This window comes from Acomys russatus, chromosome 17 (genome assembly GCF_903995435.1).
Source record: "Acomys russatus chromosome 17, mAcoRus1.1, whole genome shotgun sequence".
Lineage (NCBI taxonomy): Eukaryota > Metazoa > Chordata > Mammalia > Rodentia > Muridae > Acomys > Acomys russatus.
The window spans coordinates 36,892,381-36,911,047 of record NC_067153.1 but is presented as its reverse complement, the minus strand read 5'-3'; the positions used below and the strand labels follow the sequence as shown (position 1 = coordinate 36,911,047).

General features: G+C 40.2%; 1 protein-coding gene across 1 annotated transcript in view; it reads right to left on the bottom strand.

Annotated features, from left to right (window-relative positions):
* Nucleotides 1-18,667, bottom strand: part of Sybu (syntabulin) — a 66,659-nt gene that overhangs the window by 45,924 nt on the left and 2,068 nt on the right. The gene's annotated exons all lie outside the window — the stretch shown is intronic.

The following is an 18,667-nucleotide window of genomic DNA, read 5'->3' as shown; positions in this document are numbered from 1 at the left end:
AGAGCCATTTTTCTCAGCTGCAGCTCCTTCCTCTCCAATGACTCTCCCTTGTGTTAAGTTGACATAAACCAGCCAGTACGTATACCGTTATAAGTCTTTCGATCATAAAGACTTCTGTAACATGCATTTTTGGGAAACAAAGTGCGTATCTCCTTGACTATTTTATATGGTATCGTTTTAGTTCACAGATGTCCACAGACTTTAAGTTTGTGATTTTGTTTGTTTGTTTCAGTGTTGGAACAGAATCTCAGTATGTGGCCTGGCTGGACTGGAACTCACAGAAATCCATCTCCATCTGCCTCGCAAACACTGGGGCTAACGGTGTGTGCCATTGTGCCTTGCTGTTCTCAGGTGTTTTGGGTGGGGTAAGTACCACAGAATTAAGAAGAAAACCTTACGATAATTAGCACGCACTTTTCAGAGCTGCTTTGATTAGGAGAGTAAAATTATTTGAATATTTCTGACATTACCTAAGCTTTTGATCATACAGCTCATCGTCTGGCTCACAGAATTTTCAGAAAGACTTTGACTTTAGAAGTTTAAAGAAGCAGAAAGAGATTCCCCCATCTATAACACATATATCCAGCCAAAAATGGTCCGAACGTATCTATTACTACCTTTAATAAACTGGAAAAATAAATGCTAAGTTTAAATACAGCTAAATATAACTGAGGTCATTATTTTAAGCTAATGTATATGTGATGAGCTGGTCAGTGCACGTACCCATTATGCAAACAGAAAATTCACATTGTTGTCTCTTAAAAATGCTTTCCTCATCTATTGGAATATTTAAGACGGATGATTCATACAGTTAAGCTTTACTGAAAATTTAGGACCAAATTAATGTTACTTTAAAGTATACATATTCAGCAAAATCGTAAATTTTCATACATTTTTTTTTTTACTAAATGAAATTATTTTGATATCAGAACCCACTTGACCAATTAAACCAAAGACTGCAAAATGATACATACTACTAGTAATCTTAGAGCTGTTGAGTTTTTTTTTTTTTTGACTGTTAGGGTAGCCAGAGTGATTTGCCGTCTACTATAGGCTATCTTGGGGCTCCACAGCTGGAATAAGGACAGAATGTAACTTGGGCTGAAGAAAATACAAGGACTACATGAACTGTGCTAGGCTTTGTCTACAAAGAAGTTGCCATTGCTCCATTTCTGGCTTCCACTTCAGTTTTTATTATGAAATATCTGAGTCCCTGGAACAAAATGAACTTGGCACTTTAAGACAATGTGTTTTTCTTGCTTTTTTTTTTTTTCCCGAACTTTTGGACACATTACTGTTTATGGGAACCTCTACAATCTGTTTCTAGAAATGAGTGGTAGTTAGCACACTGTGCCTGCAAATGTGCTGTGTCCTTCCTGACTGTGTTCCTGTGTTCCAGAGGTGAGCCCCTCTCTGGGTTGCCACTGTTCGCCTAGTCATCACGTGCTATCTGTGCCTTCCCCTCTATTTGTGTGCTCTTGTTTCAGCAGAGCTTGTCTTTCAGGGTGCAAATCTGAGTACCTGGTCAGACTCCAGCAACTAATATATCTGCATATTTTTCCACAGAAACTTTTCCTATTTCAAAGCAGATAAACCCAAAATGAATGTAGTCAGAGCATTCAAAATTGCTGATGCCTTTACAATGATTTTGCTTGTGAATCAAACACATCAATTATTTTTTTTGGAAAGATACTGCATCCAGATAAATAAAAACCTACGCTTTAGAATGTCTTTTTTTTTTTTTTTTTTTTTTTTTTCTTTCTGAAAGTGCCCAGAATCAAAGGGATAAAATTAAGAGATCTCTAGCTGGGAAAAAGAGTGTTGATAAAAGCTTTTGAAATTGTGTGTTAAATAAATAGAAACCAAACAAACATATTTTGCTTGGTTCTATTACATCTCTCTGGAGTAAAAAGGAAAGCATCTACAGAGCATTTTTTCCAGTATCTGTCACTTCACATACTTTAAGTGCGATGATGGTCTAGATAAAATTTAGGATGTGAGCCAGCTGAGGTAATCCCAGAGCTCAGGCAGGCAGAGGCAAGTGAATCTCCGTGAGTTTGAGGCCAGCCTGGTCTACAAAGTGAGTCCAGGACAGCCAAGGCTACACAGAGAAACCTTGTCTTGAAAAAACAAAAACAACAACCAAACAAAAAACAACAACAACAAAATTAGGATGTGAAACTGGTGTCATTGTGTGTGTGTGTGGGGGGGGCAGTAGGAGTATTTCACCTGGAGTCTATGGTCACTTGTCATCAGAATTTACAGCCTGTACCTTCAGGAGATGAGACTGAGAAGGTAAGTATATAAATCAATCTTGAGCTTTGGGTTCAGATATTTAATAACTACTGTGGTTGCAGAAACAGTAGCAGTGAGAGACAGGGATTTTCTTAACACGTGTGTATCAAATTCTGGCACTGAAGAGGCTCACAGTTACTGTACCCACTTTGATCCTCACTCAACTTACAAAGAAGCCAAGGGAATTTGTATATATCACCGCATTTGTACACTTTGTCTCAACTGAGAAGTCTGAGTAGCTGCACATGCAAAAAAAAAAAAAAAAAAAAAAAAAGAAATTAATCAATAAGTGCTCACAGTGGCCTGGGCTCTTTGTCTGATTTGTCTAGTGGAACCAACACTAACAAAGGAATGTAACTATGAAAAAGCAGACCTATTATTTTTGCCACAGATTTAGAACTTTATGTGCCAAAGAATCACCTGGTCACCCAGGTACCTGCGGGATTTTCTCCATGCAGCACTGAGGAAGCAGTTATCCTTTCTAGGCCTTCTGCGGCTACTCCGCTGCCCTTACCAGTGTGGGAGAAGACAACACGCGCTCTCAGAACTCTGTACAAGGTATTCTCAGCTGTCATTTACAACGATAATTTAAGACTGGCAAAGCCAAGCTGCTGCTCCTTGGAGGTTTATATTCAACCTTACAATTGATAACTGACAATAAGGTCAAGCACACATTAAAAGATGTAGCTTCTGGGGGCTAGAGAGGTAGCTCAGTGGGTAAGAACACTTGCTGCTCTTGTAGAAGACCCAGGTTATATTCCCAGCACCCACATGACCGTTCACAATTGTCTGTAACTCTAGTTTCAGGGGATCTGATGCTTTCTTCTGATCTCTATGAGTGCCAGGCAAACACAGGGTACATGTGTGTGTGTGTGTGTGTGTGTGTGTATGCTAAACATTTATACACATAAAATTAAAATAACAAATCTTTTTAAAAAAGAAATGTAGCTTTAGATCCCCAAACTTATTAAATGGAGGAAACCTTCTGTTTCCCACTGCTAAATTGCCTGTATAATCTATAAATTGAAGATCATGGTATTTATAATAGCAACACTTATTGCCCATGTTAATATGAAGAAATTATTATTATTTTTTAATATGAAGAAATTATTAATGGCAAACATTTATAAATAATAGAAACGAGAAGAACCATTTCTAGGCAGGAAATGGAACAAGTCATTACAGATTCAGATTGCTGGAAGAATGTTTGTCATAGGTCAGAGCACTATGGCTTCAAGAAGAGGCTGTAGACACTTGTTGGTCTGCAGAAGAAGGAAGAATTGAAAACACACACACATACAGATAGATAGATAGATAGATAGATAGATAGAGAGACAGAGAGACAGAGACACAGAGAGACAGAGAGACAGACAGAGAGAGAGAGAGAGAGAGAGAGTGAATGCTATTATGTAATGGAATGTTTCCTTTGATTCATGGTTAAGTATGCCTATTCTAGGGTGCTTGATAAAAGCCATGAGCAAAAACAACTTAGGGGAGGGAAGGGTTTATTTCAGCTTACACTTCCATGCCAGTGGGCCATTGAAAAAAGTCAGCACAGGAATTCAGGCAGAAAATATGGGAAAAGATTGCTTGCTGACTCGCCTGCTCACTGGCTCATGCTCAGCTGGTTTTCTTATACAACCCAGTACCACCTGTTTCGGAACGGGCCCCACCCCCATCGATTAGCAATCAAGAAAATGTTCCCAGGCCACTTTGAACCAGGCAGTCTTCAGTTGAGGTTCACCCTTCCCACATGACTCTAGGTTTCGTCAGATTGGCAATAAAAACTATCAAGCACAGAGCCCATATTTTCAAGAACCAGGGCTACTTTGCACAAGGAGATTAATTTACAAGTGTGGGGTAATTTCCTTCTGTTGTCAGTGATTTGAATTCCCAACTATATGGGTCCAGGATAGCCACTGGTAAAAGTTAGGTCAAACCAATCCCGCCTAAGACTATACCTAAGTGATCACCACCTGCAATGAGGTAGAAAAAAATTTAAATTTCTGTTTAATTTATATATTAAGAAATGAGCCCACCAACCTTGATGTCACATTATCTAAAATTAGAGCACTTAAGAGGTTAAGGCATGGTGGCACATGCCTTTAATCTCAGCAATCTGGAGGTAGAGGCAGAGGCAAGAGGATTGCCAGAGGTACCTGTGGTGGTGGTGGGATTGTGATTGTTCATTTGTTTATTAAGAGCAGGGGGAAAATCCTAAGGGTCTTGGGAACCCTTGGAAGTTTCTGTCCATATAAAGCACAGTAACAAATATAGAAATAGACCTACAGAGTAGTTTCTATACTGTTGATTGGAAGAAAAAGTCCTTAAGGCCTGTAAAGATGGCTGGGGAAATCTGGGAGCAATGATAATTCTATTGCCTCCATGTTGAAAAGGTGAATTGGGTAGGGAGAGCCATTTTCCTTTCTGGGGACATGCAGCATAGTTAAAATTAGATGACTGCCTACAAGTATTAAAAAAAAAGTATGTCTATGTATTTTATAAAATAATTTTAATCTCACTTTGAATGTTCTATGGGATTTTACGAAATTAAAGAAAATAAAAAATCATGTTGATGTTAGAATTTTTAATAGCATTTTACAATTCTAAAATTAGTACTCAGTACAAATGAGTAAATAAATAATCAAGAATGCTTTTTGTAATAGTTGCCCAGAAAAAAGAACAATTTGGCCTATTTGATTCATTAGATTAAAAAGCATAACAACAAATATGCTTTACTTCCTTGCTGTTTATAAAAAATTTTAATAAATATTAATAGACAATCCTATTATTATACCAGGAGCGTTTTCACCTGGAGTTTGATAACTTAGTGAGAAAGAAGTACAGAATACTATCAAGGTCAAAAGTGGGCTCCTTTTGCCAAGATGGGTGACTTGAGCACCGAAAAGAGTAGTAAGTAGAAATGATCACTAGTCATCACATAAAAAAAAAAAAAAAACTATGAATTAATTTTTCACACACACAAAATTAAAATAAGCAGAGAGAGAGAGGTCCTCTTCACTTCTCAAATTCCTGATACCCCGGAAGTCACTGGAAGTGATGCATGTGAGCTATTGCGTATCAGAGGCTGCGGTGTAGCTCAGTGGTTGTCCAGGATGCTCGAAGCCCTGGGTTCGACTCACAGCACTGCATCCTCCAGGCCTGGTGGTGAAAGTCTGTGATCCTAGTGTTCCGGAGGGAGAGGCAGGAGGATGAGAAGTTTAAGGCCAGGCTTGCCTATATAGTAAGTTTGATCCCAGCTTAGACTAAACGAGATCCTGACTCAAACAAAAACTGTCCATTAAAAGCAAAGAATCGGCCATACTGACTGCAAAAAGTGAGCAATAAACCTTGTATTTCATTCCGTGAACTTGTCAGTCCTTAATGGTTTGGGAAGTTCTTTTTCTTTTTACAAAAGCACTTTGGCTAAGGAAAGTAGGCAGGATGATAGAAAACTACTTTTATGCAATGTCTAATGAAATAATTTAATTAGGCAATGAACTTAGTGAATGAAGTCATAGACAAACAGCTAAGAATTTACAGTAAGAACAGGCATTGCCCCAAGTGTAGCCACTTAGAACCATCCATGCTGTGCTGTCAACTGTTAAGCACCCTCTGAAGGCATGTGGGAGGAAAGGAGGCTGGGGTGTATCTCAGCGATAGGCACTTGTCTGCCAAGTACAGGGTCTCCCACACTAGACATCGCCAGAGGAAAGGACTGTCTGTCAAGTATTCTTCATACACAGATGAAATTGTCCCTACACCTAACCAACGCTTTAAAGATAATGCCCATCTTCCAAAATAGCCAGATAAGTCAGTGGTTGGCAAAGTTCAGCCTAAAGGTCAAGTCTAGTTCTGAGGGCTTGTAAACTTAAAAGTGCCTTAGTACCACGTATGAAAGCATGCACGCATTTTCTGAGGCAATCACAGAACTATTTAAATCACTCACAGAATTAACATAATGGTACACAACACGGAAATATCCGTAATGGTTTCAAAGGTGTCTGTTTACTTCCTTGTATCAAATTTTGTAAAAAAGAGCAAGCTAGTTAGTGAATGCTTTCCACTTCTCTGGGCAGACAGCCTTTGTTGCAACCCTTCCATTGTTGCTTTCCCAAATGGTATTAAGACCTGTAGAGAGACACTTGGCAAATGTCCAGAGATTTACTTTAAAACAAGTAACAGTGACTAGATGCAACAAATTAGCAACCACATTTTAATCTGGATGAAACTGACAATGAGCATTAATGAGGCTAATTTTAAGTATGCTTTAAAAAGTGTTGAAATAATTAATTTCTTGTTTATTTTTATTTGGGGGTGGGGTGGGGACTGGTTCTCACTATTTAGTCCTGGCTGGCCAGAAACCTTCCATGTAGGCTAGTCTAGTCTTGAACTCACAGAGATCTGTCTTCCTCTGCCTCCTCAGTGCCACCAGGTCTATCTATTTAATTCTTTCAAGTGTTATTTTTAAATGAGTCTATTCAAAATAGGTAAGATTTTTAAAGACCATTTTCAATATATGTATATATATTTCTATTTTTCTCACTGTTGTTAAAACTGCTTTTATATCTTACAGATATATTTTTAGTCAAATCTTATTAGTATGTAGAATGTATGTATAATAGAAATATTGCAGTTTCCACGAACTTAGAGAAAGTTTATATTTCTGTACTCTAGAATCTCACTAAATTCCTGACAATAATAAATTTCTTTTGCTTATAATTTCTCAAATTAATACTTACACATGATGTTTGATGTCATAATTCACATTTTTTGTTACCAAAGCTTCATGTATTTCATATATTTGTTTGTTGGCCTTCTTTCCATATCTCATGCCTTGCTCATGTCTTTTCTATTTTAGTAATCAGACTTTTCTTAAAGTATCCATATATTATGTATACATGGCATTAAATCACTATCTTAGCCTTTACCTTCATAATGTTTTAATCATGAAAACATTTCCTACTTTGTCAAATCTCTACATATGTTCATTTGTGTTTTCTTTCAATAATTTTTGTACATACTTAGAATATATATTTGTATTTAAAAATCAACTAAATGAAGATCCACACTATTTTCTAGATTACTATAGTTTTATTTTTAATTTTTATTAAATTTACAAAGCTCAGTGCCAAGGTTAGACAGTAGCTATTATTTTATTATAATTTTTAGGAAGTCAGTCATTTTAATATGTTTCTACTGTTTTTACATAGAAATTTGAAAGAACTTAATATTTTGGCAAGTTAATTTATACTTTTTAAATCTTAATTTCATCAAAATGTTTACATGTGTGTATGTATGTTATATAAGTTTCTGATATTTAACAAGGATGTCTAGCAACCAGTGTCACCAAACTCACTTGGTAGCAACTACGATGGACAAGCCCTACTTGAATGTCTTTTTACATAGAATTGTTAGAATTTTACAACACTAAAATGCCAGCTCTCAGGGCCAGGTGTGGTATCACAGGCCTTTAATTCCACCAACTGAGAAGTAAAAGCAGACGAATCTCTAAGTTCAAGGCCAGGCTGGTCTATAGAGTGAGTTCCAGGACAGCCAGGGCTACATAGGGAAACTCTACCTCAAAAAACCAAAACCAAAACCAAAACAAACAAAAAACCCCAACAACAACAGCAACAGCAACAACAACAACAGCCACAACCTAAATTCAATCAAACCAAACCAAACCAAAACAACAACAAAGACCTCACCAACTCTTAGAAAGAAGAAATAAAATATCCTGTCAGAAACTAAGAAGTATATGTTTAAACCTCCTGGCCTTTGTTTGAATACAGATGATCTCAGAGCTGTCCAGAGCTGATCTCATTTGCTGTCCAAAATGTTTAACTAAATAATCCCAGAAAAACACATTTTAAATTTAACATCAGTCAGAAGTAAGCATGGATTTTGCACACAAATGTCCTGAGACATTGATTACTTGTCTGTGCCACTCAGTGTTCAGTTGCATAAGTTAAGGGGGATCGCTGTCATTGTAAAGAAGCATTATTTGGAATAATATGGAAGTCTGATTTCTTCTCACAAAGAATCATTGATTTCCATTCATTCAACAATCAGTTATTGAATATCTACTACGGGCCAGATGCTGCTAATACACTTGCTGCATATAAAACACCACAACTTAAACTCATGGTTAATATGAACCATGTGGAATCTAACCACACACCATACACTGAAGGGACAAAGGTGAGGCAGGAAAGTAGCATACTCATGTCTATCCTGTAATTCTAACAATGTGTTAGATCGGAGGACCTGGGCCTCTGAGAAGAACTTCCTAGTTACAGAGACTAAGTAGTGACTCAGGGCTGTATGAAGAACATGTATCTGTTAAAAGTCGCCATGTACCATCTTTTCTTTTTTCTTTTCTTTCCTTTCCTTTCCTTTTCTTTTCTACTTGAGCCTGTTCTGAGAGGAAACATCAGCAGTTCTCAACATACTCAAATTAAAAACAGACAAAGAAATCAGTTAGAAAGCAGTCATCCCATAATAAGCAGACCACAAAAATTTGAGGCAAGAAAATACTTCCATATTTCTGTGAAGGCAGCGTTCCTGCCTCCAACCATGGAGTGATTTGCACAGAAAGCGTACTTTTGCAGTCTACCTTTTACCTAGTCAGCCAACATTAGCATCTTTTCATAGTAAGAACTCACAAGTGTATAACGCTCTACACTAATTTTGTTCCCAAATTATACAAAGTATACTTATTATCTTGTGTCCAGTGTTGAGAAATAATACCCTCATCCATCCATCCATCCATCTATCCATCCATCCATCGTCTCTGATAACTACCACTGATTTCCTAGTGTTCTGGGCCTTCTATATAGAATCTATGGTGGCTACAACTCAGAGCTTTCCCTTCAAGGTTTGCACTGTGGTAGTAAGGACAGACGGCAGACAAGTAAGAGGAAAATATGTAAGGATGGTGCTTAGGAGTGTGATGTACGATTAACGAAGCACACTGGATGGCATTTTATAGGATGAGCCTCATGACATTGCTTGTCATCGACAACTCCTAAAGAGGTAATTTGAGTTGAGAAACAAATGAAAGAAAGAGAGGGAGGGAAGGGAGAGAAAAAGGAAGGAGGCGGGCGAGAGGGAGGAAGTGTATGTATGTGTGTGTGTGTGTGTGTGTGTGTGAGAGAGAGAGAGAGAGGGAGAGAGAGAGAGAGAGAGAGAGAGAGAGAGAGAGAGAGAGAGAGAGAGAGAGAGTCCAAAACGTATTAGACTTATTAAAGAATAGATAGGTTAAAGGATATGGCACCTTAAGAAAAGTTGCCAGAGGCTGATGGGGGACAACAGATGGTCCTGAGGTTGAAGATGAGCTGGAGCCTGCCACGCAGGCGCAAAGCTGTAGGAACCATAAAGCTCTTCTCAAGTATCTCAACTCATTAAGAGTGAAATGACAAAGTCTGGTTTGTGCTAATGAAGAGCAGGCTCGGTTGGTGATAACACATCTAGGTAGTAAGTACTAAGTACTGTTTTGAGCACTTAACACAGATCTTTACTAATTTCCTTACTTACTTAACAGAGATCCTTACTCAGTATCGTCAGTGCGATTTCCCGGGCACATACAAGAGTGACACCTTCCCAAGCTTGTAATTAGTGATTGAGTAAAGCTGTGGTCTGAATCCCTACAGGCAAGGCCAGAGTGTCCTTCATCCCTGTGCGTCCTGCCTGCTTTAGGGCCAGAGGCCACTACTGAAGCACAACCAAGAGCAATATGGCTTGATTGGGATGGTAACAATTAAAAAAAAAAAAAAAAAAAAAGAGAGAGAGAGAGAGAGAAGTAGATTTGGACTTACTTAAGACAATTAAAATGGAAAAGAAATAAGGTCCTATTCTATATTTTTCCTTGAAGTGGTAATATGGCGGCTCATCACTGGATGGAGAAAAATGAGTTTAATGAGTATGTCAATATTGAAGTAAAAATTCGGATTTTGCTGTGGTAAAATTGAAGGAAGGATTCAACATGGCATGGGGACGTGGAACAGGCACATGGGTGACTGAGCCTGAAGTTCAATGATGGGCTAAAAATGACCACACTCCACAGGACAGGGACCCAAAGACACAGAGAAGAGAAAAGCCCTGAGGTAAGTCAGGAAGACAAGACAGGGAGGCTCAGGAATGACCTGGCAGGCGCGAGCTCCACTGGGGAGAGAGGAGTATAAAAGCCAAAAAGGGAGCCCAGTGTGGAGCATCGCTGGGAGGCCAGTGAAAAGGCGGCATATGAAGAATATAAGGCTCGCCAGCATGGCCACTCACTCACTAGCTGGGGGCAAATATAAGGCTCTCCAGCATGGCCACTCACTCACTAGCTGGGGGCAAATATAAGGCTCGCCAGCATGGCCACTCACTCACTAGCTGGGGGCAAATTGTCGAGACAAGAGTTCTGTTGGCATGTCCCTGGGAAGAAAAGCAGAGGAATGGGGACAGTAGCTACAGAAAGGTGGGGCCGGAGGGAGTTTTGCTAGGGCTGATGGACATGGCTTAGTCTAAGTAACTCAGATGAACACCTTACCCTCAGCCATGGAACCGGTGTCTCCCAGAACAAGTGGAGATTGGGGTAACTATGTAGTGGATGCTTCCTTTGTTTCTTGGAGACAAAAATAATCATCTCACATGTGAACATTCCCAGGATTTCTGAGCTAGATTGGAGCCTGGGGTTCTCCCTTAAAAGTCCCTGGGTGAAGTACTGGGCAGGATAGGGGAGGAGTCTGTTCATTTTCTCAGATGGAGGACCAAGGGCATTGTACAAAAGAGGGGCCTGTGCTCTGGTTTCCTCCCCCAAGACTCAAGTTCCTTAACTTGTCCCTGGAAAAGGAATCTGGAAGGAAAATATCAAGGCAAAACATTTAACGTAGTATGAAGGGACACACAGATGTTCTGGAGAGAGAAAGGGGTTAAACTGGGAAACTGGTTGGGCAGGTGAGCTTGCAGGGGGATGCTTCATCCAGCTATCACAAAAACTTTAGGCCAGTGATTCTCAAAGTTTCCAGTGCTGCAACCCTTAAATACAGTTCCTCATGTGGTGACCTCCAACCATAAAATTGCTTTTTTTTTTTTTTTTGGTACTCCATATCTATGATTTTGCTACCGTTATGAATTGTGATATAACTATCCATGTTTTCCAATGGGCTTAGGCCAACCCTGTGAAAAGGTAGCCCGAGCCAAAGGAGTTGCAACCCACAAGTTGAGGACCACTGCTTTAGGTAGCAACAGAGCTTGCTGAATTTCCTTCTCTTTCGCAATGCCAGTTTACTTACAGCTTCTAGGTCATGGCTTGTTCAAAGGTTCAGGTTGTTTTGTTTTCCATAAAAAAAAAAAAAAAAAAAAAAAAAAAAAAACCACATACGTGTTTTTTAAATAGGTGGAATTGTGTGGGAAGCAGGAAGGCCTAGATAAATAGGAAAAGAAGAGACTAAGACAGGCCAGGAAGCCAGTTCTCCGTCTCCGTAACTCAGTGTTTAAGAAGCTCTAAACCTTCCTGGGGTTGCCTGGATCATAGCAAACTGTGTGGTAGCAATGTATTTCCCACCCTCCTTCTGGTTTTTCTCATACCAAAGATCTGAGGACAGCAGTGGTCAAAAATAATGCAAAGTGTAAAATGGAAGAAAGGAGGAAAACTGGAATGTTCTTTGTATAGGTCATCATTTGAAATACTTGAGGGAAAAAAAAAAGGTTTTGGGTAAGGTATATGCTATGTATCATATTTACTTTTGTTAATGATTATTTTATTTTTAATTATGTGCAAGTGTATCTGTGTATATGTGGGAGTGTGGATATGAGTGCAGATGCCTGCAGAGGCCAGAGGTGTGGATCCCTGGAGCTGGAGTTATTGATGGTTGTGAGTCTCCCGATGTGGTTGCTGGGAATCTAACTCAGGGCCTTTGGAAGAGCAGCAAGGACTCCTAACCACTGAGACCTCTTTCCAGACCTAATATATGCTTATGTTAGTGGATGCTAAGGATGGAGAGAGAAGTCTGGGCTTGCTCATGTTAAACTGGTACTCTACTACTGAGGTATACAACCAGCTTACTATTTAAAAAAAAAAAAGAAGAAGAAGAAGAAAAGGAAAAAGGAGACTGAGAGAAGAAACATGCTCCCAAGTAGTCTAATTTCTACAACAGTCATAAAGTAAAACCCGTAATTTTGGAATTCAGTTTCAGAGACAAAAATGTGCATCTACAGAAGAATGATTTAGATAAAAGATGGTCCTTAGTAGACCACCATCTCATCAGACAGTGGCACAAAATCGAGGGCTTTCTGCATGTTGACAAGCAATGGCAGGTGTGGGCATTGGCTGGGACGCACCTGTCAGTGCTACAGTTCCGCAGCTAGAATAGTGCCTCTCCTACAACACAGGCTTTCAACATAGTTACTCAACAAATGAGAGCAGCCTGGTAAGAAGCACAACAAAACATTTTAGAAACGAAGCCCTATCTACTCTGATAGATGCCCTTCCACATTTAATAAGAAATGTTCTTTCAGTAGTTTTCAACTAAATTAAAATCCTTTTCTTTTAGACTTTACTAAACTTTAGAATCCCTCCCCCTAAATAAATAGAAGGAAATCTTAGGATCCAAAGGCCTTCTAGAATTCTGAGAGCCGGGCTTGTGTTCCATGGGAGTCCCACCCACACAGGCAAGCACACGGAAGACAGAAGGAAGATGCAGTCTGTTATTGAAGAGGAAGAACCCAGAGAAACCAACAGGAGCAGGCCAAAGGGAAGGAGGTGGGCTCTGCTGGGATGGGGTGAGTACAGCATGGGGCTCAGACTGAGTTTGGGCATACGCTGCCGAGTCTTATTTTTCATCTTGTACAAGAGCCAGAGTTATAGGCAATTTTGAGCTGTGGGTTCTGGAAACTTAACTTGGTTTCTCTGCAAGAGCAGTACTTGCTCTTGACCAGTAAGCCACAGTCTCCAGCCATAGTCTCCCTTTTTCTACTCTTGCTGTGGGATCTGAATCTGGTTGTCCCTTTCCTCTGAAAGCTCCCCTTCCTGTGGGATCAGAGACACCGTTGCTCTGAATCTTTCCTTCTCTCTCAATGCAGTCTTGGCCATGGTGATGGTGCCATCGACTTCCATTTCTGCCTGTTTCCCCTGATGGCATTCTATTCATGGTCCCCTAAACTTCCTTCTCCACACACCCACTTATGGAATTCCACTGTTGCCATCTTCAAATTGTGCTTTCCTTAAATGCAATAAAGTCTAATCTAAACAATTAACTCCGCTTCTCCCTTCTTCCCAATTCTGCTATTCCACTGTGCTCATTTAGTAGAGATCCAGATAAGTTCTCTCCTCTCCCTTCCACTTGCAATTGGTATCCAAGACCTACTTATTGTGGTTCTAAGGTGTGCAGCTATCGTTTGACTCATTGTTGCTTGTACAGTTGCAGTGGCGATGAAGGCGGGCCAGTCCTTATTTCATGGCCCTTCCATCTTCTGTCCACCACAGAGACTGTCCGAGCTTTTGAAACTAGAAAACTGGCCATAACGCCTTCCTGCTGGAAACCCTTTATTGGTTTTGCAAGATATTTGAGAACTGCAAAATTACAGCCCATGAGCCATAGCTGGCTATTGACAGAAGCTATCTGGCCCACACAACGAGTTACAGAGTTGTATTATTAATAGTCTGGATGCCTGTAGAAGTATCATAATACCGTCTAGTTTTAAAGTCCCCTCCAGTGTCTTTTGTCAGTTTATGTCCTTGATCTGGTTCCTGTATGGACACTTAATCTCACACTTCAAGTTTTTGTTTTTTGTTTTGGTATGGTCTACAAGCCTTTTGCCATCTAGTCGAAGCTGCTCCCTATCTCATTTCATGTTTTTAGTGAGGTCTGCTGATTCCAAAAAAAATATATGTTTATCCGGTACAGCAGGCTAACTAACGTTACTTCTTTGAAACGTTGGGCTTAGGAAATGTGAGAGGCCAATGTTGACAGTGAGTGGAGGAAGGAGGTCAAATAGGGCAGGAGTGCATATGGATGTGGGTTAAATGGGCGGGGACATTACACGGGCAAGTAAAGGGAACAGTAAGGGGGTCACATCAAAGATTTGTTATCCTATTGTTTAGGCATCGGAGCTAAGATAATAAAGTGAATGATCTTTCTAATGCCTGTGCTCCATTCACTCTTGTAGTCTTAGCACAACTCCTCATCCTCAGCAAGCATCCAACGAATGCTTCCTGGATAAATCTGTGTTGCCAGAAACACGTAAAGTGACGGATTTCCTAGTACCCTCCTCAGGCATCAGTTTTTCTTCCTTCACTTCTTTCCCTGTAGACATTGTGTCCAGGCTTTGCTCTAGGCGTGCCCCATACACTCACTTGCAGGCTGCTTCAAGGCATTCTCATCTCAAAGAAAGAAAACAAGGGACTATAAAGTGTAGGTACAGACAGTAAATCCAGAGAGTGGATTACGTAGGAAAATAAAGAAAGAAAATCCTTTCTTCTCACCTTTATTTTTCTACTGGTTGGGCACAAGTTAAACCTATGATATAAATACAAGTATTATTGCTAAGACTAAGGCCATGAGGTTTGTCTAAACAAAGTCAGAAACTACAGTTCTTGGCTATACTAAGGCATTTGTTTTGCCCCATAGCCAGTGGTCACCAGTTACGCCGTCTTTGATATTTATGCATTTTATAGTGTGCTTTTGGGTGTCACCCCCCCCACCCCCTGTGCCTACATACACCCACATGACAAAGACCTATAAACCTGTGAGGTGAGACTTTGGCATACATGAGAATAATCCGGTAAGCCTATTAAGATGCAGATTCCCAGGCTCGCAGGTTCCAGGATGACAGGTTTAGCAAGAAGCCCAAATGTCTACATTTAGTTTTACTGGGGACTTTAAAGCAGCAGATAAGCAACATAAACTGAAAGTGTCATAATGGCAAACGCTTTAGGATGTAAGGTTCTTCAGGTCGGCCACAGTGTTATACCCTTACATGTGGCTCGGTTCCTTCAGTGTGATTACATTCACTGGTCCCCATGGCTAAAGATATGTTTTTAATTGAGTGGAAAAAGTTTGTTCTTATTTCTCTCTGTTTCTAATAGCATTTCCAAAGAAATGCTACCTATATCTCCAACACTTACAGCCAATTACACTAGGTATATATGTACTCATGTGGCTGAAGAAGCTATGACCTTGAAATATATACTATGCCACAGTGCCATAGTGTCTAGGTCCCAAATTCATGTGAGTGCTATTCAGTTCTTAGGGTCTTTGTCTTTCAGTTTGCAGCAGGTTGGCAGTCACTCAATGGCAGTAACAGTTGGTATTGCAGCTTATGTCACTTGAAGCAGTCCATCTCAATTCTAATCATTATGTTCAAAGGTTCACTCTATCCAGATGCTGAGTTTCCTCAGGCCAGACAAAAAGCAAAGCAGAAATATTTCTGCTTTGCAAGGCCTGGGAAATTTCTGAAGGCTTTGTTATGCTCCAGCAGTGTTAGTCAGGTTATAATTTGCCTTAATTGTTCTGCCACAAACAGCAACAGTGATTACCTCGAGGTCAGAGCCAGTCAAAGATTTCACCCAAGCCACTCTTAAAAAAAAAAAAAAAAAAAAAAAATCAAACTCAAATACTTCCTGCAAAGACGTCACTTGAGATTAGATGGCAAAGCATGTCTGATTCTGACTCTTCGGTATAGCTTTTCTTTAGCAGACCTCTTAAACTTGCTCATGTATCTCATCTCCACGTGCACATCAGAATCATGATAATTCTGAGAAATTACTGGTCTCCCATAAAAAACACCAGTGTTCTATATGCATAATCTATTCCACCTGCCATGTTTACAAGGCACCCCATGGAGAAGTAGCTTATAGCTCAGCAGTCCATCTGCCTCCAATTCTCAGGGGTAATTATTGCCTCAACTAAGCAAGGAGGAATGCACAGCAGGCTGCTAACTATGGCAGGTGACTGATGGCTGTGCCAAACACTCACCTAAGTCACCAGCTTTGCAGATAGTGGCCAGGGTCAGGATAAAATGACAAGTCATTAACCAAAACAACAACAACAACAGCAACAAAATACCACAATACCCTCCCCCAACCAAAACCAACAGCAACAAAAACAAAAGCCCAAAAAACCTGAAAGCCAAAATTTGAAGAACAAGGAGGGGAATGTGGGAGGAATTGTAGGGAGGAGAGGGAAGGGGTAAATGCTGACATCATATTATGATCTAGAAAAATAAAAGAAATAATGTATAGAAAAATTACAATAAGGGAATTAAACGCAACTCCCCCCAAATGAACAGAAGCCTAGATCCAAAAGGCCACACCCAAAACACAAATGGCCACTGTGGGCTTTACCACTTCTTATGAGGATGCTAGAAACAAGGAAGACTGCCTGGGCACAGAAATGGTGGTGTTATGCCAAAGTCATGTGCTAAATGAAGCAAAACACTAGCTTGAATAGAGGCACGTGAAAGCAGATGCTTTATCCATACCAACAATATTAACTGTGCTTCCTGTGTATTATTTGCCTAAAGCTGAGAATCCACAATATCCGATTTGCAGTATAGAAAATGAAGCCTGGCCTTAGCGATCTCCAACCACAGTCAAAGCCTAAGAGAGGCTACAAACTGTCCTGAAGGAGCCATTTTAGCTCTACAATGATGCCCGTGTATGAACGCATTGTGTGCTGATGAGATACAGAGCAGGTGTTCAGTTTCGGAGACCCCGCCCACAAGCAGCCACCCAATGCTCTTTGCGAAGGCTCCCCTAGGAGGAAAGCAGGAAGGTAGTGGGGCCGGGGAGAGAAAAGGGACCCTAGGTAACAGTGAGCAGGTCACTTTGGAAATAGGGTCAGACTTTTCATTTCACCGATCAACAAAATTAGGAGAGAAACATGTAGTGGGCATAGAGAAAATGGTAACAAAGTTCTCAGTGTTTTGTCGAAGCACAAGGACCATCTACTATGAAACTATTTGTTTTGATACAAAATGCTAGGAATGGCAGTCTTTAAAAATAAGCGATAATCTTTATTATCAAGTAACTGTAGCTGTATATAAACTTATTATCTTGTAAATTTATTATCTTTCAAAAACTGAATAGCTTAGAATGGGGGATGCTGTTGCAATTAATGTCATTGACACCAAATCTGGGAAAAGAAAATATGATTTGCAAATGAAGTCTTAGGAAGGATGCCTGAGCCACACCTTTCTCTATATTTTCAGAGGCAAATTTTATAATTCCTTTAACTCCCCAGTGGTCCCTTTCGGAGAACTTAGAATGAATGGATACCAATGTTGAGAGGTTCATACAAGACTGGAGGCTTTGATGGCTGACCACTGTGTCACTGTAAGTGGATTCATTGTGGCAGATAATGAATGGCGTTTTTAAGCTAGTGTCAACGTTTGTGTTTTGCTGTCTGGCTGGACCGCTCTGACTAGGCAGTTGGTATTCTGGTCTCCCTGTTCCAGGGTCTGGGTTAAAACCAGCGATTCCCTCTGCTGGCTGGACACGTTTTACATTCTCCACCTCGCTGCCTGCAGCATTAGTGCTCCCCATAGAACCAAACCCATTTATTTTCCACCCGCCCGACTGACCTCCTAAAGCATCATTAACATGCCCCAAAGGCCTTGCTGCTGTCAATTTCAGTCAGGGCAGCACTCAGAAGCCTTTGTGGAGCTCATCAGCACAGCACAGGACAGGAAAATAAGACAGAGGAAGGCATCAGACCCAAACCTTGGGGAATTTGCAGCACAGGATGCTGGAGAGAGATGTGGGAGGGACTCAGAGTTGAAGGAATCCCAGTCTGGAGATGAGGCGCAAGGCTAAGGATCGCAAGGCCGGTTTGTAGACACCCATAATTATATGTGTCTGCCACTCAATTCTCAGCTAGCTAATGGTGAAAGAATCGATATCTCCTTTCGATTTTCATGTCTACCATTATGGTCTTCATGAGAGACAGGTCTTCAGGGAAGAAGGGATGATTCTGGAAATGAGTATGGGAGAGATGGACTCATGACCAAAATTAACAGTTTTATTGGTTAGCCTTTGTAATATGTATTTATTTTGTAATATGTACTTATTCACTTTTCTGTGGTTTTTGACTAACTGCTTATCTTTTGACAAACACTTACCTGAAGTCAGTCACAGACAATGTTAGGATGTGAAAAGACTATAAGAAAGAAATGTGGAGTCCAGTTATACACACAAAGCTGAGAGTCATGCCCTATGCACAATCAATCAGAGTGAACTCCAACCCAACAATGGCGTTGAAGTAAATAACCATAGATCCACTAGCTTTAGAATCATCCTCCTCATTTCAAGAGAGTCCTAGACAGTGAGTTTTGTTTTAACTACACTTGTTCATTCCAATGGAAGGAAATACATTTCAGAATATAA